This window comes from Felis catus, chromosome D1 (assembly GCF_018350175.1).
Source record: "Felis catus isolate Fca126 chromosome D1, F.catus_Fca126_mat1.0, whole genome shotgun sequence".
NCBI lineage: Eukaryota > Metazoa > Chordata > Mammalia > Carnivora > Felidae > Felis > Felis catus.
Genome location: NC_058377.1, coordinates 56,509,248 through 56,535,917, shown reverse-complemented (window position 1 = coordinate 56,535,917; position 26,670 = coordinate 56,509,248). Strand labels below are relative to the sequence as shown.

Here is a 26,670-nt window from a genome sequence, read left to right as displayed (position 1 = left end):
ATTTCGAAAGACCAGGTAGAGCGTGTGGATCACAAATGAGGTTTGGGCTTTTCTTAGAGCCTAACTCTCTGCCGTCACTCCTTGCCAGAAAACGTGTAACCGGTTGAAGTGCTATGTTCACCCAGTTACATCTTCAGTGAGGGGATGAATGGAAATAGACCGGCCGGCAGGTTTTTCTAGGAGCCCCTTTTAATGGAGCACTGAAAAGAACAAAAACCAGCAGCAAACCCTGGGTCTATTAATAAAATGCCAACGATCACGATCAAAAGGGGCCTCTCCCTTTTAAAAATACAAACATTGTCAGAAGCTGGCATTTGCACATGCCTAGATCAATGCTTCTCAAAATGTCCGTGGCATATGACCAGATGTGTGTGTGTGTGTGTGTGTGTGTGTGTTGGGGTGGGGGTGGGGTTCTCTAATCCATCTTGGACCCATTCCTTTGTAAAATACAATATAAATTACCAGAAACATGAAATATGAGAACAAAGACAAACATAGTACAAGTCCACGTTTTTATTCCTACTTTCAACGGACATAAAATTACTCTGCTGCATTGCTCTGAAGTCTCTGAGCAGTGACTCTCGAATTCTGTACTTACTGTGTCAGGAACCGGTAACAACGGGTTAATGGACACAGCCCGGTCCTCAGACCACACTGGAGCAGCACTGCCCCAGAGCTCACCGGGGGAGACTAATTACTGGTATCAGAAGATTGTTGTAAATTAAGGTCCACGAGACCGCTTGGTGAACTGCGAAGTGCTATATGAGGATTGGCGGGGGCTGAGGTCTTAGCCACTCATACACGGGTAAGCTGAGGGGGCTCTGGGAAGGGAAAGACTGGCCTGAAGGCACGTAGCTAGAAAGAGTTCAACAGGGGACTGGTCTCCGCTCTCATCCAGCATTCTCTCCACTCTGCCTGGTGCAGTGGATACTGGAGTGCACTACCCAGATGCACCTTCGAGAAAGGACACGCTGTGCCAGGTGCAGACAGCTGCCTCCACCAGGACACTGATCCGATGACTGATCCGGAAGGGACATAAAGGCTGGACCACTTTAGCCCAGATCAGGACAGCTCTGATGGGCCATTTCTGTTCTACTTCTCCCTCTGCCCAATTCTGCTGCCTTCCCTCCTTCCCTCCTTTCTGTAGGTGTAGACCCCAAGGGCCGACATCCCAGAGGCTAAGCAACCTCTCAGAATCCACTTCCTGGGGAACATAACCTGTGACATCATGCACATGTAAAGAGTTACATCTCAGTGTAAGGCTCAGAGAGATTCACTAACTTGCCACAATATGTACATGGTTTTTAAGTAGTTGGAGTCAGGATTTAAATCTAGCTCTGATGGCAAAGCCAGTGCCCTTTGCCTTATGAGTGAGATCTCCTGACTACCAGGTTGGGAAACAAAGGAAAGGATCAGAAAAATTGGATTTAAGTTGGGAAATTTAAAGTAACTCTATTCAAAACGGCACACCATTTTGGAAGACATTTTGGCAATTTTTTAAAAGTGAAATATAGACTTAGTATACAGGACAACAATCATGTTTCTAGGTATTTACCCAACTGAACTGAAAACAAGTCCTCACATGGGGCCCCTGGGTGGCTCAGTTGGTTAAGTGTCCAACCTTTGATTATGACTCAGGTCATGAGCCCAGGGTCATGGGATTGAGCCCCTTATTGGGTTCTTCACTGAGCATGGAGCCTGCTTAGGATCTCTCTCTCCCTCTTCCTCTGCCCCTTCCCTGCTGGCACATGCTCCCTCCCTCTCTCTCTCAAAAATTTTTTTTAATTAAATTAAAGTATTAAAAAGAAAAAAACAAGTCCTCACAAAAACCTGTACATCAATATTTACATCAGCTTTATTCATAATCAGAAAAATTGGAAGCAACCAAAATACCCTTCAGAAAGTGAAGGGATGAATAAACTGGGACATCCAGTACAGTGGAATACTACTCTGAAGTAAAGAGGAATGAGCTGTTTATTAATTCATACACCAACATGGATGAATCTCAGATGCATTGCGGTAAGTGAAAGAAGCCAGAGTGAAAAGGCTATTTGATTCCATTCATATGACATTCTGGAAGATGATAAAATACAGGAATGGAAAGCATATCAGCAGTTGCCAGGGATTTAGAAAGGGTGAGCTTTTGACTAAAAGAAGCACAGGGTGGCACAAAAACAGACACATAGACCAATGGAATAGAATAGAAACCCCAGAACTAGACCCACAAACGTATGGCCAACTCATCTTTGACAAAGCAGGAAAGAACATCCAATGGAAAAAAGACAGCCTCTTTAACAAATGGTGCTGGGAAAACTGGACAGCAACATGCAGAAGGTTGAAACTAGACCACTTTCTCACACCATTCACAAAAATAAACTCAAAATGGATAAAGGACCTGAATGTGAGACAGGAAACCATCAAAACCTTAGAGGAGAAAGCAGGAAAAGACCTCTCTGACCTCAGCCGTAGCAATCTCTTACTCGACACATCCCCAAAGGCAAGGGAATTAAAAACAAAAGTGAATTACTGGGACCTTATGAAGATAAAAAGCTTCTGCACAGCAAAGGAAACAACCAACAAAACTAAAAGGCAACCAACGGAATGGGAAAAGATATTCGCAAATGACATTATCGGACAAAGCGCTAGTATCCAAAATCTATAAAGAGCTCACCAAACTCCACACCCGAAAAACAAATAACCCAGTGAAGAAATGGGCAGAAAACATGAATAGACACTTCTCTAAAGAAGACATCCGGATGGCCAACAGGCACATGAAAAGATGTTCAGCGTCGCTCCTTATCAGGGAAATACAAATCAAAACCACACTCAGGTATCACCTCACGCCAGTCAGAGTGGCCAAAATGAACAAATCAGGAGACTATAGATGCTGGAGAGGATGTGGAGAAACGGGAACCCTCTTGCACTGTTGGTGGGAATGCAAATTGGTGCAGCCGCTCTGGAAAGCAGTGTGGAGGTTCCTCAGAAAATTAAAAATAGACCTACCCTATGACCCAGCAATAGCACTGCTAGGAATTTATCCAAGGGATACAGGAGTACTGATGCATAGGGGCACTTGTACCCCAATGTTCATAGCAGCACTCTCAACAATAGCCAAATTATGGAAAGAGCCTAAATGTCCATCAACTGATGAATGGATAAAGAAATTGTGGTTTATATACACAATGGAGTACTACGTGGCAATGAGAAAAAATGAAATATGGCCTTTTGTAGCAACGTGGATGGAACTGGAGAGTGTGATGCTAAGTGAAATAAGCCATACAGAGAAAGACAGATACCATATGGTTTCACTCTTATGTGGATCCTGAGAAACTTAACAGGAACCCAGGGGGGAGGGGGAAAAAGAAAAAAAAAAAAGAGGTTAGAGTGGGAGAGAGCCAAAGCATAAGGGACTATTAAAAACTGAGAACAAACTGAGGGTTGATGGGGGGTGGGAGGGAGGAGAGGGTGGGTGATGGGTATTGAAGAGGGCACCTTTTGGGATGAGCACTGGGTGTTGTATGGAAACCAATTTGACAATAAATTTCATATATTAAAAAAAAAAAAAAGAAGCACAGGGGAGGGGGCACTTGGGTGGCTCAGTTGGTTAAGCGTCTGACCTCAGCTCAGGTCATGATCTCACAATTCATGAGTTCGAGCCCCGTGTCGGGCTCTGTACTGACAGCTCAGAACCTGGAGGCTGTTTCAGATTCTGTGTCTCCCTCTTGCTCTCTGCCCCTCTCCCACTCGTGCTCTGTGTTTCTCTCTCAAAAATAATAAAATAAACATTAAAAAAAAGGAGCATAGGGGAGTCTTTAGGGTGGTAGAACGGATCTGTATGGTATTGTACTGGTGTATAAGTGACACTATGTATTTCTCAACACCCACAAAGAGTAAACATTAATGTATAGAAATTAAATTTTAGAAACCAACCAAGGAGTCTGGGAATTCCAAGATGGAATGTGGACTTGTGAGAAAAGAATCTTAAACCTGTATTATAAATGTATGAGAAAACCTCACTGAAGGGAGGGAGTGGGGAGAAAAGGATGGTCCTAGGAAATCTTGGAAAATAGTGTTTTGACTGGAAGCTGTAAGACTAATGTTAAAATAAGTTGTAAATAAATGCCATGCTGTAGTTAAAGTTGGATTTCCCTTGGGGATATGGGTTAACGATTTGGAAATGACTGTATGGTACACTGAGAGTACACAAATAGGTAAGTGGATGGCAGGAGTCAGTTTTCTCACTGTTGGAGAGGGAGGTTACAGATACGCAAAGAAGGAAGGCTAGAATGATCCATGTGTAAGACATTACAGTGGGAGACATCCGTATGAGTTCATGTTTAGTTTGATATGGATACAGATGTACAGATACAGAAATCTCCTTAAGTATGTATGTATGCATGGGTTAGCACACACACTTGTATTTCCCGGCTCTGTCTTCTGAAAATGCCTAGAAACAATGTCACCCCAGTAGCATTCTTGGGCAGGAAAATACAAGATGAGCCTGAAGCATCTTGTAATGTCAGAATGTAAGGAAGTGCTCAAAAGATAAAATGATGGGAGCATCTCAAAGGAACACAGAGACCAAACGGAAAAAGCTCCCGATGGCCCTGGCTGGAACAATTCAAGCAACAAGGCCAATATTTGGATTATGTAAACGAATGATTGAATAATAATAAATAGATGGGGGAGAAGAGCAAAATTTCTCCTACAGAATCCCAAATACTGAATGTAGATCCTCAGCCCTCAGGGAGGTGGAACATTACCCTCCCCACTTGAAGTGGGGTATGCTTAGTGGCTTGTTTCCAAGAGTAGAGTATGGACATGGTTGGGGACAGAGGAGAGAAGGTGAGTAACTTTACCGTGGAAAAACCTGGCAAACATCACATCAGCCTGGTGACCGAGGTCAACATCAGTTGGAAGTCACGTTGGCATTATGTGCCCTTGATACGATGTGATGAGATTGGCACCTCACTTCTGTGGTCCTCCGCCCGCACCCATAACCCCAACCTGACTAGGAGAACAACATCAGATAAATCCAAATTGAGTGACCTTCTTTCCGTAAGATACCTGGCCAGTACTCCTCAAAAGTGAAAGTCATCCAAAAACCAAGGACAATCAGAAACAGTTACAGACCAGCGGAAGCTAAGAACACATGACAGCTACCTATACTGGATAGACAGATAAAGATCATTAGGAAAAACTCATGAAGTCCAAATAAAGTTGGGGATTGTAATAGTAATGTACCAATCTTGGCTCTTTAGTTGTGACGAATGCACAATGTAACGTAAGATGCTAACAATGAGGAAGCTTGGGGGGGGGGTGGTATATAAGAACTCTCTAAGCTGTCTCTGCAACTATTCTGTCCATCTAAAACTGTTCCAAAATTCACAAGTTTATTTAAATTAAGAAAAATTGCCGTGGGATGCCTTAGCAGTTTTCTGAGGCTGCTGTAACAAATGACCGCACATTTGGTCACTTGAGACCACAGAAATTTATTCTCTCACGGTTCTGGAGGCCAGACATCTGAACTTGGTTGCACGGGTGTCAGTTTTACAAAAAGTCCACGGGGCTGTGCTCCCTCTGGAGACTCTAGGGAAGAGTCTGTTTCCTTGCCTTTTCTAGCTTCTAGAACTGTATAAATTCCTTGGCTCATGGGCTCTTCCTCCGTCTCCAAAGCCAGGAGCGGGGCACCTTCAAATCTTCCTCTCTTTCTATTGTCACATCACCTTCCGCTTTCTGTAGCTAGTAGAATCCCTCTGCCTCTCTCTTATAAGGATACATGTGATTGTGTTCAGAGCCCATACAGATAACCTAGGATAATCTTCTCATGTCAGGACCCATAATTTAATCACATCTGCAACTTCTTTTTTTTCCCCATGTAAGGTAACATTCACAGGTTCTGGGGACTAGGACCTGGATATCTTCCATGGGGCTGTATTTTAGCCTATTAGAGATACCAAACAAGTTATGCATTCTCTCCAAGCCTCAGGTTCCTCATTCAGAAGTGATGTATGCAAATATATGTAAACGAGGAGGCCCGATCTGCCGCTACTGCTACCTGTGGAAGGCAGGAGCCTGAAGAGCATCCTGTCCCGGGCAGAGGAATCCTGATATTATTCCTTCCCCACGTGCTCCGCACCACCCCCCACTCCGCCCCCAAGTTAATGAGGTCCGTGGTGAGGACGTGGGAGTATCGGGAAAGGAAACTCAGCTGGGAATCCTAAGGCTTGGGTCCAAATCTCAACTGTCAGCAACCTGCACTGTGACCTCGAACAAGTCACTTTCCATATCTAGGACAGAGTTCGACTCCACGAAACACGTGGACGTTAGCCCTGCCCTGGGAGAGGGCTAGAGAGAGGCCTCAGGTTCCTCTTGCCCTGAGATGTTATGATTACAGATGTTCATGCTTCCTATTGGCTGCAGGGTCTCCGGCCCCTCCTAGTAACCAGCGTACGTTTTAACCCGAGGCCCCTGGAAGCGGTGACCTCTCTCACGGGGGTGGCAGTAATGGTGGAGGCTCAGATCTGTGATGTGTTGGGCGGGAAGGAGGGGACAGAAGAGCCTCCTTTGTGTCTCACTTGCTTCCACCCATCAGCCTACAGCGGGTGTCTGCAAACTACAGCCTGTGCTGGAATGACCCGGGAGCTAAGAGTGATTTTTACAGAGGACCATTTGCAGTCAGTCAGATGGTAGGACACACCAACTTTGAGCCTCCATGAAGTGAAACGTCATCCCCCAAAAAACCCCACTCTTCTTCCTACCCGACCCGTGTTACAAAAAAATGGTGCTCTATTATTTACTTTGAGGTTTGTCAATTAACATTTGGTGGAAATGTGTTTCCCCTCTTGTTTCTTCTCTTGGTTTCCTACATAATTTCTCTGATTTGCCTCTTGGCCTGCAAAGCTTCTGCCAGCCCCCACTCGATGAGCTGCCCTATGCTCCATCTCAAATCTATCTTAAGCCATCCCCAGATCCACCTTGCACTTTGGAGCCCCAAAGATCTTCCCATGTAGGTCTGACACAATCATTTCCCTGGTTAAAATTTCCCAGTGATATCTCCATGCCCTCTGGATGCCTCCTTGGGCTGGCTCACAGCAGGAGTGCGGCTGCTGCCTTCCCTCTGAGCTACTCCTACCCTCCTCTGGACTTGCTGAACTTCTTCCAGTCCCCGAGGGCACTTCGCTTCTCCTAGTGCCAGCATTTTGCACAAGCTCTTCCCTCTGCCTAAAATGCCTTTTACCCTACTCCCTTCCACCCCAATCCAATTCCTCTTGGTTTTTTAAGAGTCGTTTTATTTACTTTTTTTTTTCCATTTTTATTTTTGTCTTTTAAGAGTCATTTTAGACATCACCTCCTCCGAAAGCCTTCCCTGATCCCACCCCCTCCAGGCTTTTAGTGTCTCCACTGGGCTTCCTCAGTCTCCCGTTTCCTCAAAGCCCAGCACTGATCACACTTTTTTATTAAAAAAATTTTTTTTAACGTTTATTTATTTTTGAGACAGAGAGAGACAGAGCATGAACGGGGGAGGGGCAGAGAGAGAGGGAGACACAGAATCTGAAACGGGCTCCAGGCTCTGAGCCATCAGCCCAGAGCCCGACGCGGGGCTCGAACTCACGGACCGTGAGATCGTGACCTGAGCTGGAGTCGGAGGCTTAACCGACTGAGCCACCCAGGCGCTCCTGATCACACTTTCTAAATGCTTGGGACCTCCACTAGACTGGGAGCCCCCCAGAGCTGGGGTCAGTCTGATTCTGTGCTGATGGCCTTGGTTTTCAATGGCAATGATCCCACTGGTTCCTGTCATTCGGGGAGAAAGTGGGCTACATGTCAGGAGCCCCAGTTCGATTTCTTCCCTGGACCACAGATCACCACCCATGCAGCAGAGGCCCCGTGGCCCACTGATGGACAAAGGCTTGGGTCAAAAGTGGGAGTGGAACCTTAGGGGACAAGAAGGGGGCAAGGGAGGCAGCAGCTAAGCTTCTAGACACTTCTATCAGTGGTCTACAAGCAACCCAGCCTGACACGAGCCTGGGCTGTGGGACGGGTGTGATCCGGACTTGATAGCCAAAGGTCAGTCTTCAGTGGCCAGCTGCAGCTGGCCTGGCTTTGGATCCTGCCCATCCCCCTACTTTGCCCTCCCCTGAAAGTCAGGAATAGAAAGGACCTGGCCGGCTATGCTTTTGCGGCAAGCTCAGGAATGTGTGTGCGCAAGTGAGTATGAATGTCTACGGACGTGTTTCGGAATGTACGTGGGCGTGAACGTACACACCTGTGCGTGAGTCTGTGTGTGCCTGTCTGTGTGCACCGGTGCATTTGCTTCCATGCACACTCACACAAGTGTGTTCCTGTGCCCCATGTGTCTGAGTCTGCAGGACCGTGTGCATGGTACAGGCAGGAGTTGAGGCAGTAGAGGAGTGTCAAGCCCCCTTAAGCACCGCCCCCCCACCCCCCAGCCTGTGACATCTGGTTCTTTGAGGCTCCCCTGCATCCTCCATTCTCACGCCAAAGCTCTCACTCGAGCAACAGACTGCAGGCTCTCAGTCTATCAGCACCTTCACCCCTGTTCTCATCCATCTGGTACTATTGGGGAAGACCCAGAATCTGAAATGTTACAATGAATCCTGAGGGTGGTGCAGGGGACACTGTCAGCGCTCGACCAGAATCCCTTTGATCATTGCCGTGGGCCCCATTCCAAGTTTCTGTCAATTTCTCCTCCTAACCACCTGCCCTGCCTTGGGCTTGCCGGGGACTACTTTTCCCCACAAGCAGAGTATGCCAAACACTTGGGAGTTCACACCTACCCCCTGCCCAACCCCGATGACCCTTGGCCAAGACCAGCTGGCTAAAGAAAGCCCAGCCGCCTTGCTCTAAGCTACAGCACACACGGGAGCATTTTTGCAGGATCCCGCCACGGCTGCTCCTGGTCTGGAATCACACCCTGCTTAGCTTCTTGTCCTACTGCCCCAGCTCCCTCTCCAGTTCCTCCAGTGGGCATCCCTTCAATAAACCAGTCTTACAGAGGCTCCTCCTCTCAGGCTCCGCGTCTACCCAACACAGGGAGATGGGCTCAGAAACCACTTGGCCCAACTATCTCCCCCACCCCACTGAACAAAGGGTGTTAAGGCCCAGAGAGGAGATATGTGTCTCCAGACTTTTCCCCTCAGGCATGCTGTATTCCTGTCCTTCCTCTCTGCAGCCCCACCTAGCCACCACACTCCCCACCTTGCCTGCAGGTCCGAGGCCCTATGGGGACACTGCCAACTGCCTGGGGCTGGGAAGTTTTCTTTGGCCTGCTCGGGTCCCCCATTCCTGAGAGTGTCCCCTTAAACCATCATCACTTCTTGGAAAATAAAGCACCCGGAGTCAGAAAGGAGGAAGAAAGAAATCTTCCAAGGTGGAAGCCGGCCAGGCAGAAATCGTTCTGCCAATACCATTCACCACACTGCCTTCGAGAGTGCACAACTAGAAGGCAGATGGGGCTCCAGTGGACAAAATCTAGACCTTCTCTTTCTCAGATGAGGCTTCATTTGGTAGAAAGGTACCATTCTCAGTATTGGAAGACCTGGATCCCAATGACGACTCTGCCAATGCCCGGCTGAGCAACTTTAAGGGAGTCAACTGACCTTAAGGGACTCAATTTCCCCATCTGTGGAAGGCTATTTATGGAGCACGGTGAATCACGGCATTCAGAGCACAAGATTCAAGCCCCAAACCCTCTTCTTATGTGCACGGCACTCTGAATGAGCCAGCTCCTTAACCTGTCTGTGTCTCAGCTTCCTCATTTGTCACTGGAGATGATGGCAGGACTGGCCCCAAGGTTTGCCGTGAAGATTAAATGGGCTCACACACGGGGAGCGCTTGGGAGGTCCCTGGCACACAGAAAGCTTTGGGTAGCTGAGGGCTACTTGTGTTCAACCCCAGGGTTGCAGCACTAGCTGGGCCCTGTGGCCTCACTGACTTGACACAAATTCCTTTGTAAAAAGCCCGTGGACAAGGTCCAAAGGGAGCACCATCTGGTGAAAGGAGAGTTTAAAGGGAAAGGGCTTCCCTCCTCTCTGTCCCCGCTGCACTGCCTCTAATGCCTCCCCTGGCTTCGGAAAGAAGACACAGTGTCCCTGGGAGCTCCAGGTCGGGGCTGGGTGCCTCGTGGGTCCTCACAACAGGTTGGCTAATCCAGGTAGGGATGGGTGTGTGTCTGTGTGTCTGGCAGGGTCCACTGAAGGGCACAGCCAAAGAGAAGTTTCTCACGTCTTCATTCAAGAGGACTCTCCTGACCTTGTCAGGCCAGGAAGTGGCAAAGGAGGACACTCGCTCTGTCCTGGAGATGCTCGTGTCTGGCCCCAGGGGAAAGGAGCAGTTCCAACTACCGGCCCCCCAGACTCCCCGCTCCCTGCTTTGATGGATCCTACCTGCCCTCCCACGGAGGGAGGCACAACATGCTGGAAAAATGCAGGGGAGCGGCACCTCACTGCCTGGAGTTCATGGAAAAGCATTGGTTCAGGGAGTCTGGATCCTGGGTTCCCGCTCGGCTCTACCTTGACCTCACTGGGTGACCTTGGCTTAACCCCTCTTTGGCTCTCACTCTGCTATCAAACTGGAATCAACAATCCCGGACACACACACCCAAAGCAGCCCTCGTCGCAGCTACCTTCGATCCTGAATGCGAGTGAATTTCGAGGACGAAAGTGCTCTGTTGAACACGAGGGCTCTGATCACCCCTCTCCTGTGGTTTGTAATTCAGAGAAGTAGGCACCTCGATGTCTGTGGGCCGACGGCTCCAAAACTCTCTCTTGGCTCCCCCCTCCGCCCCCCTGCTCCCTGACACAGATTCAACCAGTCCCCGCCTGTTGGTTCAACCTGCGCTCCACAGAAGGACGCTCTGGTCCAGAGTTGGCCAGGGACTGAGCAAAGGACACAGAGCAAGTGGAGGCCTGCTCACCCCTTCCCCAGGCCCAGGCTACCTGGCCTGCCTGGCAGATCCTCTTACCAAAATAAATGGATCGATACTTCATTTTACCCCGGATAGTGGGTAGTAGAAGGAACCTTGGGGACCGTCAAGAGTCACAGTGACAGTGGTGTTACTTTTAGCATGGTGCTACTACCACTACTACCACTGGCACCGCTAATGATGAGAACGGCTAGTGTTGTGCGCCAGGCATCACAGAGAAAAGTAGGTCTTATTATCATCCACGTTGGGCAGATGAGGTAACTGAGGCAGAGACAGGTGGAGTAACTTGCCTGGAGTCACTCTGTTGTGCGGGCTGGGGCTGGGATTCAGCTGCAGGCAGTCTGATCTTCAGCCCCCACCCTTACCCCTCTTCCAATGGGACTGCATTGTACATTGCGGGAGACAGAGGGGACGTGTTCAAGGCCGCGCCGGAGGGACCCTCAGGCCCTGACAAACAGGCCCTGTAGACGGCAAGAGTGAGTCCTAATGAAGCGCTGTTCTGCTCCTGCTCAAGTTCATGCTTGGAGCTCTTCTGCTTGGAGTTCACACGAAAGGCACCCCCCCAAGACAGGCCACGTGAATGCCGTCACTTTGGGCAGGACACGGAAGAAAGGTGGCTGCTATACAAGGAGGTAGGAAGAAATCAGGTAAACTCGTGATGTGTCTTAAAGGTCTAGTGAGGCCCCGGCATGTCGGCTGGAAATAACCGAGAGCCTCGGAGAGAAGGGGAGTTCAGACTGGTTGCAGCTCTTCTCCACAGGCCTCTGCCAAGCACTTGCAAGAAAGACTGGGTGAAGCACTAGAGAGGACTGCCCTCCATGGCTTTGGGCAAGTCAAAAACCCCGATCCCTTGTTCTGACCCCTTCCTGACACTTCAAAAGCCTAAGCCCCCAGGGAGGGGACAGAAACCATTTTGTTCCGGGTCTGTACAAAAACACATGGCCTCTGGGAGACGAGTAGAAGCAGAATTCATCTGCTTCTTGGGGGAGGGGTAGGAAAAACCTTGCTGCCTCCAGGACACAGAGGCCAAGATCCATTGTTGTCATACAAAACCTGGAAAAAACCCTCTCCCCTGGGAGAGGACAGGAAATATCTCTCGTCTAGGAATCCTGCAAAGATACCAAGCAGAGGTGGGCTACCACCGGGAGAGGGGCAGGAAACCCTTTCCTCTACAAGCCCAACTGCAGATACAAGGCAACAGATAGTTGTCATGGGGAAGAGGCTCAGGAATGCTGAGATAACCCTTCCTCCAAGACCAAGGTATACAGGGCCTGCTCAAGACCCAGTTGAACCTGCACAATAGAGAACTCACTGAACCCGCCATGACCCTAGCACAGGGTAACAAGCCAACAGCAGTGTTCACTCAGGGGGGGCGAGAGCATGGAGACAGCTGCCCCCCATGGCACAGGACTACAGGGACTATAGGCAACTGAGAGATGGGTAACAGCACTCGGAAAGCCTTTGTCCAAATTTTAAAATTTGTGCTTGAAAAGTCACTATAAAGAAACTGAATAGTTGGGGCACCTCGGTGGCTCAGTCTGTTGAGCATCCAACTCTCGGTTTTGGCTCAGCTCATAGTTTGTGAGTTTGAGCCCCGCAGTGGGCCCTGTACTGACACCATGGAACCTGCTTGGGATTCTCTCTCTCTCCCTCTCTCTATCTGCTCCTCCTCCACTCTCATGTGTGCCTGCTCTCTCTCTCTCTCTCTCTCTCTCTCTCTCTCTCAAAATAAATAAAACTTAAAAAAAAAGAAACTGAACAGTCAACCCACAGAATGGGAGAAAATATTTGCAAAGCATATATCTGATAAGGGACTGATATCTGTAATATATAATATTTATAAAGAACGCTTACTACTCAACAATGAAGAGACAACCCAATGAAAGGACCAAGGACAAAGGATGTGAATAGATATTTCTCCAGAGAAGATGTAGGAGTGGCCAGTAAGCATGAGAAAAGGTGCTCAACATCCCTAGGCATCAGGAAAATGCAAATCAAAACCACAGTGAGGTACCACTTCACACCCACTAGAATGGCTAGAATCAAACAGAAAATAACAAGTGTTGGGAGGAGGTAGAGAAATTGGATCTCTCAAATACTTCTGGTAGGAGTGTAAGATGGGGGAGGCACTCTGAGAAGCATCTAGTGGTTCTTCAAAAAGTTCAACAGAGTTACTGTTTGACTCAGCAGTTCCACTCCTAGGTATAGACCAAGAAAAAGGAAAGAATGTTTATGCAAAAAATAAATTAAAAAAAAATTTTTAAGGCTTATTTATTTTTGAGAGACAGAGACAGAGTGTAAGCAGGGGAGGGACAGAGAGAGAGAGGGAGACACAGAATCCAAAGCAGGTTCCAGGCTCTGAGCTGTCAGCACAGAGCCCGACATGGGGCTCGAACTCACAAACTGCGAGATCATGACCCGAGCTACAATCAGATGCTTAGCCGACTGACTGAGCCACCCAGGCACCCCTGTTTATGCAAAAATTTGTACATGAATGTTGATAGTGATAGAAACATTATTCCTCAGAGCCAAAGGGTGGAAATAACCCATACACCTGTACCAACTAATAGATAAACAAAGTATAGTACTCATACAATGGAATGTTATTTGACCACAAAAAGACACAAAGACTGTCTTAATCCATTGAGGCTACTATAACAAAATACCACAGACTGGCTAACTTATAAACAACACAGTTCTTTTTCACAGTTCTGGAGACTAGAAGTCCAAGATGAGGGTGCCAATGTTGATTGGGTTCCGGTTGCAGACCAATGGCTTCTTGTTGTGTCCCCGCAGGGTAGAATGGACCAGGTAGTTCTCTGGTCTCTTATGAGGACATTAATCCCAATGAGGAGGGCTCCCCCCTCATAAATGAACCACCTTCCCCAAAATCCACCTACTACCATCACCTTGAGAATTAGGTTTTCAACATTTGAATTTTTCAGGAACACTCACATTTAATCTTTAGCAAGGAAGAACCTTAAAAACATGCTGAGTGAAAGAAGCCAAACACAAAGGATCACATCTACATGGTTCTATTTATAGGAAATGTCCAGAAGAAGTAAATATAGAGAAATGGAAATAGAGGAGAGGTTGTTTAGGGTTGGGAGAGATGGGGGGAGTGGGAAGCGAGAGGTAAAGGGTATAGGATTTCTTTTTTAAAAAATTAATTGTGAGGCGCCTGGGTGGCTCAGTCGGTTAAGCGTCTGACTTCGGCTCAGGTCATGATTTCACGATATGTGAGTTTGAGCCCTCGTCGGGCACTGTGCTGACAGCTCAGAGCCTGGAGCCTGCTTTGGATTCTGTGTCGCTCTCTTGCTCTGCCCCTCCCCTGCTCATGCTCTGTCTCTGTCTCTCTCTCTCTCAAGAATAAATAAACATTAAAATTTTTTTTTAATTAATTGTGGTCAAATACACAGAACATGAAATTTACCGTTGTAACTTTAAAGTGTACTATTCAGTGGTATTAAGTACATTCACAGTGTTGCATAACCAACACCACTACCCAGTTCCCAGAACTTATTCATCCCCCCAACGGAAACTATACCTATTCTCCCTTCCCTCCAGTTGCCCTGGCAACTGCATGGTGTTTATGTTTTTGTTTTTGAGGCAATAAAGATGTTTTGTAATTAACTGTGGTGATAGTTGTACAATTCTATGAATATACTAAAATCCACTGAAATGTACACTTTAAATGGTGAATTGTATGGCATGTGAATTATATTTTAATAAAGCTGTTGAGAGAAAGAAAGAAAGAAAGAAAGAAAGAAAGAAAGAAAGAAAGAAAGAAAGAAAGAAAGAAAGGCTGAGAAGAGCCCTCTGACAGTCCTCTAAGCACAAGTTATAGGAGGCAATCATTGGAGACATTGGAAACCTAACATGTCTTAGGGGCACCTGGCTGGCTAAGTCAGTGGAACATGTAACTCTGGATCTCAAGGTTGTGAGTTTGAGCCCCATGTTGGGGCTAGAGATTACTCAAAAATAAAATCTTTAAAAAAATTTTTTTTAACATTATTTTATTTTTGAGAGACAGAGAGAGACAGAGCATGAGCGGGGACAGGCAGAGAGAGAGGGAGACACAGAATCCAAAGCAGACTCCGGGCTCTGAGCTGTCAGCACAGAGCCCGACGCGGGGCTCAAACCCACAAACTGTGAGATCATGACCTGAGCTGAAGTTGGACGCTTAACCAACTGAGCCACCCAGGCACCCCAAAAATAAAATCTTTAAAACCCAGCCCAGCTCCTGACCAGACTGACTCCAATATAACATGAACTGTCTAAAAGAAAAAGAGGCATGCCCGCTTCCAGACATAAATTCTATTTGCCACAGTTTCTTCTCTTTTTCTACACGATAGTTTGCATTCCATCAAAAAATAGGACATATTTATTTAAAAAATAAAAAGAAAGAAAACATCCATTGTCAAGAAATAAAACACAAAGCAGAACCAGACAGAAAGATGACAGGAACTAGATGTTGGAACTATAAGACAGAGACATTAAGTATAATTATTAAGTGAAGGATCGAGAGGAAACAATAGGCAGCCTGTAGAAACAGATGGGAGATTTTAGCACAGAGATGAACACTGTAAACTAGAAGAATCAAATGAAATGTTAGAAATAAAAAATATATATATCAGAGATGAAGAAATCCTTTGATGAACACCCAGCAAACTGGAAACAACCAGAAAAGAACCAGTGAATTTGAATCTAGGGCAGTGGAAATCATCCAAAATGAAACCTACAGAGAAAAAAGAGTGTGGGTGGGGAGAGAGAACACAGCATCCAAGAACTCTGGGATAATATCAGATGGTCAAAATCTGCATGTAATTGGAGTCTCAGAAGGAAAAAGGAGAGGGAGGAAGGAAGAGAAAATATTCAAAGAGATAATGGCTGAAAATCTTGCAAATTTAATGAAAGATAACAAATCACAGAAGCAGGAATTCTAGAGAATATCAAGCAGGACAAATACAAAGCACTTACACACCAAGATGCACAGATCAACTTTCAAAAACCAAACATAGAAAGGAAATGTGAGAGGCAGCCAAAGAAAAAATGAAATATTATATAAAAAAGGACAAAAATAATTATCACTGTGGATTCTTGTCAGAATCTGTGCAAGTCAGAAGAAAATGGAGTGACATCTTTAAAGTGCTGAAGGGCAGAGCTATCATCTCAGAATTCTATTCCAGTGAAAATACCTTTCAAAAGTGAAGGTAGCAATGCCCGGGTGGCTTAGTCAGTTAAGCGTCCAACTCTTGATTTCAGCTCAGGTCATGATCTCACGGAGCCCAGCATGGAGCCCCGCATGGGGATCTGTGCTGTCAGAGGATTGTTTGGGATTCTCTCTCCCTCTCTGTCTCTGCCCCTTTCTCCTGCTTGTGCTCTCCCCCACTCCCCCTCAAAATAAATAAACTAATTTTTAAAAGTGAACTATAATAAAGACTTTTTAAAAACAAACTGAGAGAATACATTGCCAGCAGATGTGCACAACAAGCAACATTAAAAGATGTTCTTTAGGTGGAATGCATATAATAGCAGATGGAAACCTGGATTTACACAAAGAAATGAAGACTGAAGGAAATTGTAAAACAATAACAAAAAAGGGTAAATATCAAAAAACTTTATTCTTATTCTTCGTCACTTTAAAAGATCAGTGGTCATCCAAAGCAAAAATGGTAACAAGATACAGAGTTTATAGTACCTGTAGAAGTAAAATATATAAGAAAAATAGCCCACAGAATAGGAGTGAGGAAATGGAAATATACCATTGTAAGACTCGTTTGCCTGTACATGAAATGGCACACTATTATTCAAAGATAGACTGCTTAAGTGCAAGATGTATATTGTGAACCCCAAATCAACCACTAAAAACTTTATTTAAAGAGGTACAGTAGTAGAATTGAATGGAATTATAATAAAATGCTAAATTAATCCAAAATAAGGCATGAAAAGAGAAAAAAGGATATGGGATCAGATATCAAAAATAGAAAACCAGCAAGGGAGTGTGTTTAAATCCAGCCATGTCAATAATTATATAAATGGTGAACGATCTTGTTAAATATCCAATTAAAAATAGCAGAGATTGTCAAATAGGACTTTTTTTTTCTTAGAGAGAGTGCTAACAGAAAACGTGCAGAGGAAGAGGGAGAAAATCTAGAGCAGGCTTCAAACTCAATTACAGAGGCCGTTGTAGGCTCCACCCCATGACCCTGGGATCATGGCCTGACCCGAAATAAAGAGTCAGAGATTCAACCAACTGAGCCACCCAGGCGCCCCTGGATTTTTTTTAAAGACTCAATTATCTGCTGTCTATAAGAACCTCACTTTTATGTATTACTTTAAGCACCTCACTTAATTTATTTGTTTTTGAGTGTAGTTGACACACAATGTTACATGAGTTGCAGGTGTACAACATAGTGATTGGACAAGTTCATACATTATGCTGTGCTCACAAGTGTAGCTACCAGCTCTCACCCTACAACACTATTATAGTATCACTGACCACATCCCTTATGCTGTGCCTTTTATTCCCTTGACTTATTTCCATAAGTCATTCCATAACTTACATTCCATAACTGGAAGCTTGTATCTCCCACTCTTCACCCATTTCATCCATCCTCTGCTCCCCTCCCCTCTGGCTACCATGTTTGTTCTTTGAATTTATAGTTCTGATTCTATTTTTTGTTTCTTCATTTGTTTTTTTAGATTCTACACATGAGTGAAACCATATGGTATTTGGCTTTCTCAGTCTGACTTATTTTACTTAGTATAATACCCTTAGTATAATACCCTCTAGGTATGATAGCAAGATCTCATCCTTTTTTATACCTGGGTAATAGTCCATTGTATACTTACACTACATCTTCCTTATCCATTTGTTTACCAATGGACAGTTAGGTTACTTCTATAACTTGGCTGTTGTTAATAATGCCACAATAAACATAGGGATGCATATATCTTTTCATATTAGTGCTTTCATATTCTTTGGGTAAATACCCAGTAGTGCAATTACTGGATCATATAGTATTTCTATTTATAATTTTTTGAAGAACCTCCATACTGTTTTCCACAGTGGCTATATCAATTTACATTTCTACCAACAGTATACAAGGGCTCCTTTTTCTCCACATCCTCACCAACACTTGTTATTTCTTGTCTTTTTTATTTTAGCCATTCTTACAGGTGTAAGGTAATATCTTATTGTGGTTTTGATTTGCATTTCCTTGATGATGAGTGATGTTGAGCATCTTTTCAAGTGTCTGTTGACCATCTGTATGTTAAGGACCTCACTTTAAATATAAAAACATACAAAAGGGTTGGACTAAGTCACACCATGCAAACACTAATCAAACACTAATCAAAAGAAAGTTGGTGGCTATATCAGGCAAAGTAGATTTCAGAGCAAGGAAGATTACCAGAAATAGAGAGGGATATTATACAATGATAAAGAGGCCAATTTGTCAAGAAGATATAATAATCCTAAACAAACAGAGCCTAATAACATATCTTCAGAATACATGAAGCAAAACCTGATAGAATTGAAAGAGAAAATAGATAAAACCACAGTTATACTTGGAGACTTCAAATTTCCTCTCTCCATTCAGTAATTGATAGAAAAATTAAACAGAAAATCATAAGGATATAGAAAACCCAAATAACAATATCAGACAACTTGACCTGACATTTATAGAACACTATATACAGCATCAGCAGAATAGACACTTGTTTCAAGCGTACATTAAAGATTTTGGGGAAAAAATAAAGAGATTTGCCTAGACAGACCATATTACCATTTTCTGTCCATGAAACAAACCTCAAACAATTTAAAAGAATTGAAATCACATGAAGTACATTTTCTAATCAAAATGGAATCAAACTAGAAATCAATAACAAAAAGATATCTGAAAGATCCCAAAATATTTAGAAACAATACACTTCTAAATAAACAATGGGTCAAGAATAAAGTACAAAGGAAATTTTAAAATATTTTGAACTGAATGGGGGCACCTGGGTGGTTCAGTCAGTTAAGCATCTGACTCTTGGTTTTGGCTCAGGCGTTATTTCACAGTTTGTGAGTTCAAGCCCCATGTCAGGCTCTCTGCTGGCAGTGTAGAGCCTGCTTGGGATTCTCTTTCTCTGCCCCTCCCCAACTTGCACTGTCTCTGTCACTCTCAAAATAAATAAATGAACTTTATATCTATATATAGATATAGATACAGATATAGATATAGATATAGATTAGATATATAGATATATCTGAATGAAAATGAAAACACAACATATCAAAATTTATGGGATGCAGCTAAAGTAGTTTGTAGAAGGAAATTTACAACATTAAATGCTTATGTTAGAAAATAAGAGGGGCATCTGGGTGACTCAGTCGGTTAAACATCTGACTTTGGCTCAGTTCGTGATCTCACAACTTGTGAGTTTGAGCCGCATCAGGCTCTGTGCTTGGAATCAGGCTCTCCAGCTTGGAGCCTGGAGCCTGCTTCAGATTCTGTGTCTCCTTCTCCCTCTACCCTTCCCCCACTCACACTCTGTCTCTCTCTCTCAAAAATAAATAAACATTAAAAAATTTTAGAAAATAAGAAAGGCTTGGAATCAATAATCTAAACTAAAGAAAAAGAAGAAAAAATTATTTCTGAAGCAAGCTGAAGGAAGGAAACAATAAAGATAAGAGTACAAATAAATGAAATTGAAATGAGAAAATCAGTGAAACTGAAGATTGTTATTAGAAAAATAAATAAGATTGAGAAAACTCTAGTCGGATTGGTCAAGAGAAAAAGAAAAAGAAAAAATTGTCAATATTAGGAATGAAAAAGAGACATCACTACAGATCCTATAGATAGTAAAAGGACAATTATGAACAAGTGTGTGCCAATATATCAGATATCTTAGTTGAAATGTCCTAATGAAGAGGTCTCAGAGTGGTCAAACCATTTCTTTCTCCCTCTGTGCCTGGCATAATACTGAAGTTTGTGCAGACAAGAAGGGAAATGCAGACCACAGAGTGTCCAAACTGCTGTAGAGAACAATCCTTTAGGCTCAAAGGGGATAGCTTGGCAATGGCCACACCAAGCTAGCTGCCCCTGTTCAAATTCCCCTGAATTTATTTTCAAGCCTGAGCCTCTTTCTCAATACCAGGTACACAAGAAGGGAAAACCATGACTTAATTCTGGGGATTGCTCAATGGCAGTGTTGGAAAATCCCCAGATTTAAATGATCCTTCCTGCCCAAGCCACCTCCACAGCACCGTCTTAATACAGGACTGAGGGGTAGCTAAAAACCTGGGCTCAGCTTTTCTCATTCTCCCTCTCCTTTTCCTCCCTTTCTCCCGTCCATCCAGGCCCAGGTGAAGTAGGACAAATGTGGGTTTGTCATCAGACCAACTACAATACCAGTCTCAGCCCTTTTCTCACTAAATATCACCTCCTTAAACTTCAGTTTCCTCATCTTTAAGATTGTTGTGAACTCCCATTTCCAGGGTTTTGAAGGTTGTAAAGGATGCATATACAGTGTTATGTACAAGGTCAGGGCTAAATTCATATCAATCTCTGGTCTCTTCCCTATAAGACCCCTTTTTGAAAATTCCAATGAGGACTGTACTGCCTCTTCTTAATTTGACCTTGAACTTCAAAAGCTCTAGGAGGTTAAGGACATGGTCTGATATCTCCTCACCATTATATCTCCAGTATCTACACAGGTCTTGGCAAAGAGAATGTATGAGATAAATGTACTGAATGAGTGAATAAATGAATGAATGAATGAATGAATGAATGAATGAAACAACAGTTATTTGGGGTGACATGAGATGTAATACAGAATCCTGCATTGTATTTTCCAAGTCCCAAGAATGCACAAGATTGCAGAAGCAGGGAGTGGACAATGAAATGAATAAGATTCAGTCCTTACCCTTGAGGAAGTCAATACATTTCTTTCTGATGTCTTCCCTATACCAGGTCTCATGTTAGGTGCTGGGATCTTTGAATCAGCTTTGTCTCTGTCTACAGTCAAATGGGAGAGGGAGGAACCCAGACAGATAAATTAATTTTTTTTATGTTTACTTATTTTAGAGAGAGAGACAGACAGAACATGAGCGGGGGAGGGGCAGAGAGAGAGAGGGAGACACAGAATCCGAAACAGGCTCCAGGCTCTGAGCTATCAGCACAGAGCCCGATGCGGGGCTTGAACTCACAGACCTTGAGATCAGGACCTGAGCCGAAGTCAGATGCTCAACTGACAGAGCCACCCAGGCACCCCGACAGATAAATTATACAAATTGTTTCTCCAAAATGTGGGCTTCTCCAAACTATGTACTTGGCCAAGCTGTGAACTTCAGAAGGCAGAGACCCTGTCCTATATACCTCCAAATTCCCAGCCCAGGTCTCAGTGTTAAAGTGTAAGTGAAAATTAAACAAACAAACAAACAAACAAACAAAGCCAAAAAGCGGATTTGATTGTAAAGAAGGCTTCTTGGAGGAAGAAATACAAAGATAGGAAGGATGGGCAGGATGTGGAATGGAGAGGCTTTTCAGTTGAAGAAGGGAGAAGAGCACTTCAGTTCAAGGGCACTTCAGTTCGAGAGCATAGTGTGAGCAAAGACCCAGGGGAAGAAAGTACATTCCAGGACAGAGACAGTGACCTGATGTGACCAGAGAGCTGGATCCATATCAGACAGAGGGATGAAGGGAGACTGGAGAGTGTAGCGGGGACAAGATCACATGAGGCCTTGAATGCCATGTTAGGGAGCTTGGGTCTCCTCCTAAAGCTATGGGAGCCACACACGAGAATGGCTGGATTGCATGTTCCAAAGATCACTCTGGGGATCAGTGTGGAGCACAAGGATGGAGAGCAGGGACCAATGAAGAGGCCAGTATGTGTCTGCAAAGGAAGGTGGCATGGTCCAGCAGAGAGAGAGAGAATTTGTCCTGCTTACTGAGGGTAGAGGTGTCTGTAAGTATGTTTCTAGATATGCATTCTTCCACAGAGGGTCAGCCTAATAAAATATTTCAACCCGACTCAGTTTCATGACCCATCATACCCAAAACCCGGGGCAGGCCCAGCATACTAAAGAAAGAGGCTGAAACACATCTAGCCAATGCCTGACTTTATATTTCTTAGAAAGAGGGATTCAACACTCTTCTGAAGGCTTTCAGGGTCATCTAATCTTGGTTAGCTCATCTAAAATATTTGTTTTCCTGTCCTTCTTTGTGTCTCTGGCATGCTTCGTGTCAAAATCCTTGTATAGATTGCTGATTTAAAAATCCCCGCAAGGCCGGGCTGGGAGTGGAGCCTACAGTCACCAGGAAGCCTCACTCTAGGATGAGCTTCTATGTGAGACAGCTATTTCTCCCTAGCAGGGCCCGTGCTTGCCTGCTCGCCACCCTACATACTCAACTATGCTGATTCCTTGGGCCTGGGCCTAGGCCAGCTTGGAAATCTAGCAAGGCCATTGGAGAGGGAACTGGCACACTAATACCACTCTCTCTTGGTGACTCAACAACCTCTCCTGATAACCAATGTTTCCTTTTCTCAAGGGCCACCAAAGAGCCTTTATTTTTTCTAATCTTTTTTTTAAAGTTTATTTATTTATTTTGGAGAGAGAGACAGAAAGAGACAGAGAGAGAGAGAGAGTGAGAGCACAGGGTAGGAGCAGAGAGAGAGGGAGAGAATCCCAAGCAGGCTCCGTGCTGTCAGCACAGAGCCTGACATGGGGCTCGAACCCACGAACCACGAGATCATGACCTGAGCCAAAATCAAGAGTCAGACACTTAACCGACTGAGCCACCCAGGCACCCCCCCAAACAGCCCTTAAAATATGCAGTTTATTCTGTTGACCTGATAATTGGCCAGGAGTTTTCAGCTATTATAGAGCCTAGGCTCTGGAATCAGACTACCTGAGTTTAATTTTTTTTTTTTAATGTTTATTTATTTCTGAGAGAGAGACAGAGTATGAGCTGGGGAAGGGCAGATAGAGAGGGAAACACAGAGTCTGAAGCAGGTACCAGGCTCTGAGCTGTCAGCCCAATGCAGGGCTCAAACCCACGAACTGCGAGATCATGACCTGAGCTAAAGTCAGACGTTTAACCGACTGAGCCACCCAGGCACCCCTAGACTACCTGAGTTTAAATCCTGGTTCTGCCACTCATTAGCTGTGTGACCCTGGACAAAAATTTTTTTAACCCCTTTGTGTCTAAATTTCTTCATCTGTAAAATGGGGCTAATTATAGTAGTATTTCCTCCATAGGGCTGTCATGAGGCTGAAACAAATCCACACAGGTAAAGTAGCTAGAATAGTAGCTGGCAAGTAGTAAATGCTCATTAAAGTTTAGCACCGGTTACTGCCTGTTATGGTTCATGACACCTGCTGTTTCTCCTTTTAGAAAAATCAAAACTGCTCGAGCTGCCCTCCAGTCTCCCAGCGCTTCTCTAGCTGAACACTATCATCACACAATATTTCTGGTCTCCTTTGACTGGGCCTCTGCACCTTCCAGAATCCTTGCTCTCATTGTGGTTTTCCGTTGAGAGCTTTGGTTCATGCGGAGATGCTTGTCTTTTCTAGTGTCCTCTAGTCTCACAGGTTTCTCTGGGCATCTTACTCTCCCCTCCTCCATTATCTTTGTTCATAGGTTCTAGGACAGTTGCCACACTTCCAGGTGAACCCGTCCTCCTGATTCTTATTGTCCATCATAATACTTCTATGGATAACAACATCTGTCAAATACTGCAAATCCTGTCAAATGCCAGGCCCTGTGCTGGGCACTTTCCATTCATTACTTTAGTCCTTGCAATCCTAGGAAGGAGGTACTTCTATTCCCATTTGGATGGAGCACAGGGAAACTGGGGTTCAAACCCCATGAGCAACATTAGCAGTCGGCAAGGTCAGGGCTTATTCAGGCTGCAGCTTGGGGCAAAGTCTAGGTGCATATGGATTAGGAGAAGTGACTTGTCCACAAATACTTATTATAATTATTATAAAAATGATCCATTAACAGACCTGTCCTGAGCCCCTGCTCGGTGAGATGGATGTGACCGGCTCTCTAGGGCCTGGCACTTTGCTTCTGGCATGGGGAACATGGGCCTCACCATCCCTGGTCCCAGCACTCACTACGCCGCACTGAGAGAGCTTCCAGCCGTGTCCCCCAGAGCCCTGGATACTGGGGTGCAGAGGCTGCCTGAGTAAGAGGCTGACCATGTGGAGTCCTGGGGCCACCCCTGCCAAACCAGAGTGGCCCCCGTCATCTGTGCCCGTACCTCACAGGCTTCTGAACAAGGCTGGATTTGAAGAAGGAGTGTTACTGCTAAAGAAAGCTGGGGAAACGACTGCTGAATAGTAATGGTCTTTTTAAAAACATAATGGAGATATAACATTAGTTTCAGGTGTACAAGATGATTCAATAGATGTGTATATTGCACAATGATCGCCACAGTAAGTCTAGTTAACATCCATCACCACACATAGTAATTGTTTTTATAACATGTCTGCTTCTTCAGTCAGAATGCAGTTTCCTGGAGATCAGGGGCTGCACCCCCAGCCCAGCACGGGGCTAGGAGGGTTTCAGGAAGGGGAGGCAGATGCAGGGGGCAGACAGAATGCATGAGGAGCTCTCTGGGCAACAGAAGGTTTGCCCCCTTTCCCTGCAGGGGAACGGTCTTAGGAGAAATTGAGTAAGAAACTTGCAGACAGAATGATGCAAGGGGAACTTTCGGTACATATTGCAACAGAGTATCCTAAAATGGGGCCGGGGCTGTTCTGCCGGTCTGTTCCCAAGGGTCTCAGCCCTGCTTCTCTCCAGCTGGTCAGGCCTGTCACACAGGATAGGGCCAAAGGGTACTAACCAGTCCCTCACCGTCCTCCGCCCGCCACCCCCGCCCCCCCCGCCCCTGCCCCGCCATGCCTGGCCTTAGAGCTGGGAGGGTTGAAACCTGAAGTCATCTTCAATCATCCCTTTGTGCCTTCTGCCCTATGTCCATGTCACCAAATCCTAGAGATTCTAAGGCAGCAGCATTTCTCCAACTTTCCGTTCTTACCTTTGGCCCTGCTATCACTCTGGTGCAGGCTGTGTCATACTCATTGTCCCCCATCTTTCCTTTCCTTCTCTTCTTCCTTCCTTTCTTGCTATCTAGTATTCCCCAAATCCCTTCTGTGGACCAGGCCCAGCATTGGGCACTGGGTCACAGAGAGTCCTCTGATTCCACCTTTGCCCTCAAGTAGCCTCTCCTGCGCAAATCAGGTGTGTAAATATCAAGGGTACACGTGCTCTGAAAGAGAGAAGCCAGGGGCCTGATGGGGACACAGAGCTGAGAAAGGGTCCTCTGAGGGCCATGTGTTACACACCTTCCATTTACCCTCCCAGACCCGCTCTCTACCTTCATCCTGCACATTTCCTGAATTCTCTGTATGGACTGCATCATCGGGCTCCCTCACCCTCTGGCTAGTGGGAAGCCCGGCAGAAGACTAGAGGGAGGGACAGAGGGTGACTCTGCCAGGTCACCAGGGTTTGTCTGTGCCCCTTCAATGAAGGCCGGGGCTTCTATCAGGTGGCCCTCTCTACCCAGCTCTCACTCTGCCTGGCTTCCTCTCTTTGGACCTTCAGGCCACATGTCCCTACAGTGTCACTAGCCTTGGGGTACTGTGTCAACCCTTGAGCTTAGCTGCACACCCTGCTGACATTGTTGCAAAATTTCTGTATTAAAATTTCCTCAAGTTACCCAAGTACAGATAGGCTGTCTCCTGCAGGGACCCTGCTTAACACAGGCCATAGGTAAAAAGGAAGGATGCCACGGAGGTGACAGCTGAAAGTGTTCTTGTTTGGACAATTATCTTTCTAGAGCACAAAACCGACCATTTGTCACCCCTGCTAAAACCCTTTATGGCTCCACATTGCTCTGAGGATGAAGTCCAGACTCCTGAGCCTGGCACCCAATACTGTATACCATCTGGCTCTGGATGACCAAGCAGCATGTGGTGAAGTCACTCAGGAGGAGGACATTTGGGGGCTTGAAAGGGGAGGGAAGCAGTCCCAGGAGGGGTGCAGCCCTGCCACAAAGCCACCCTGCCAGGCAAATTCCTGGATGAGGAAGGAGGAGGTGGGTGAGTTTCTGGACCACAGGACCATGTCAGGCTCTCCTCGTCCACTCTCCAAGGGAGCTGAGCACTGGGAATGAGTTTGACCTGGACAAGCCGTAGTCTCGGGCATGAGAACTGGTTCAAATTCCAGCCCCAACACTGACAACAGGCAAACTCTTCGATTCTCTGAGCTTCATTTTTCCTGACTGTGCAAGGGGAATAATCTCACAGGGCTGGGGGGCGGGGGCACAGTGTAAAGAAGGTAACAAATGGGAATTTGCTGCTGTCAAGTAGTTCCAGTGTCTGGGCTGGTCCCTCTCCCCAGTCTTCATGTGTTAGGGAAAGCACACGGGCTCTGAGGTTCAGGAAGGCTTGAATAGAAATCCCAGCTTAATACTACTTCCTCACTTTGTGATCCTGGACAAATCACTTTAACTCTCTGTACCTCATTTGCAAACGGGGGTGATAAGCACCCCTTGCAGGGCAGCTGTGAGGATTGGGTAAGTGCACACAGGCCATGCAGGGCCTGGCATGGAGCAGGTGCTTGGTAAATGTTTTTTTTGTTGGTTTTTTTTTTTTTTTTTTTTGCCTTTTGCCTTTTGCCTTTTGCCCTGTGCCTCCCTTAGGGGAAGTGTCCTCTGAGCCTTGC

General features: G+C 45.5%; 1 long non-coding RNA gene across 12 annotated transcripts in view; it reads right to left on the bottom strand.

The window, feature by feature from the left end:
• Window positions 1-26,670, bottom strand: part of LOC102900725 — a 74,691-nt gene that overhangs the window by 46,147 nt on the left and 1,874 nt on the right. Inside the window, exon 3 of one of the 12 annotated variants that reach the window (XR_006586283.1) lies at window positions 20,864-20,955. The exons of 10 other annotated variants lie outside the window; for them this stretch is intronic. This is a non-coding gene — a long non-coding RNA (uncharacterized LOC102900725). Of the gene's footprint in view, window positions 1-20,863; window positions 20,956-24,400; window positions 24,758-26,670 lie in introns of those variants that run through there. One more of the 12 variants, XR_006586280.1, reaches the window with a different exon arrangement.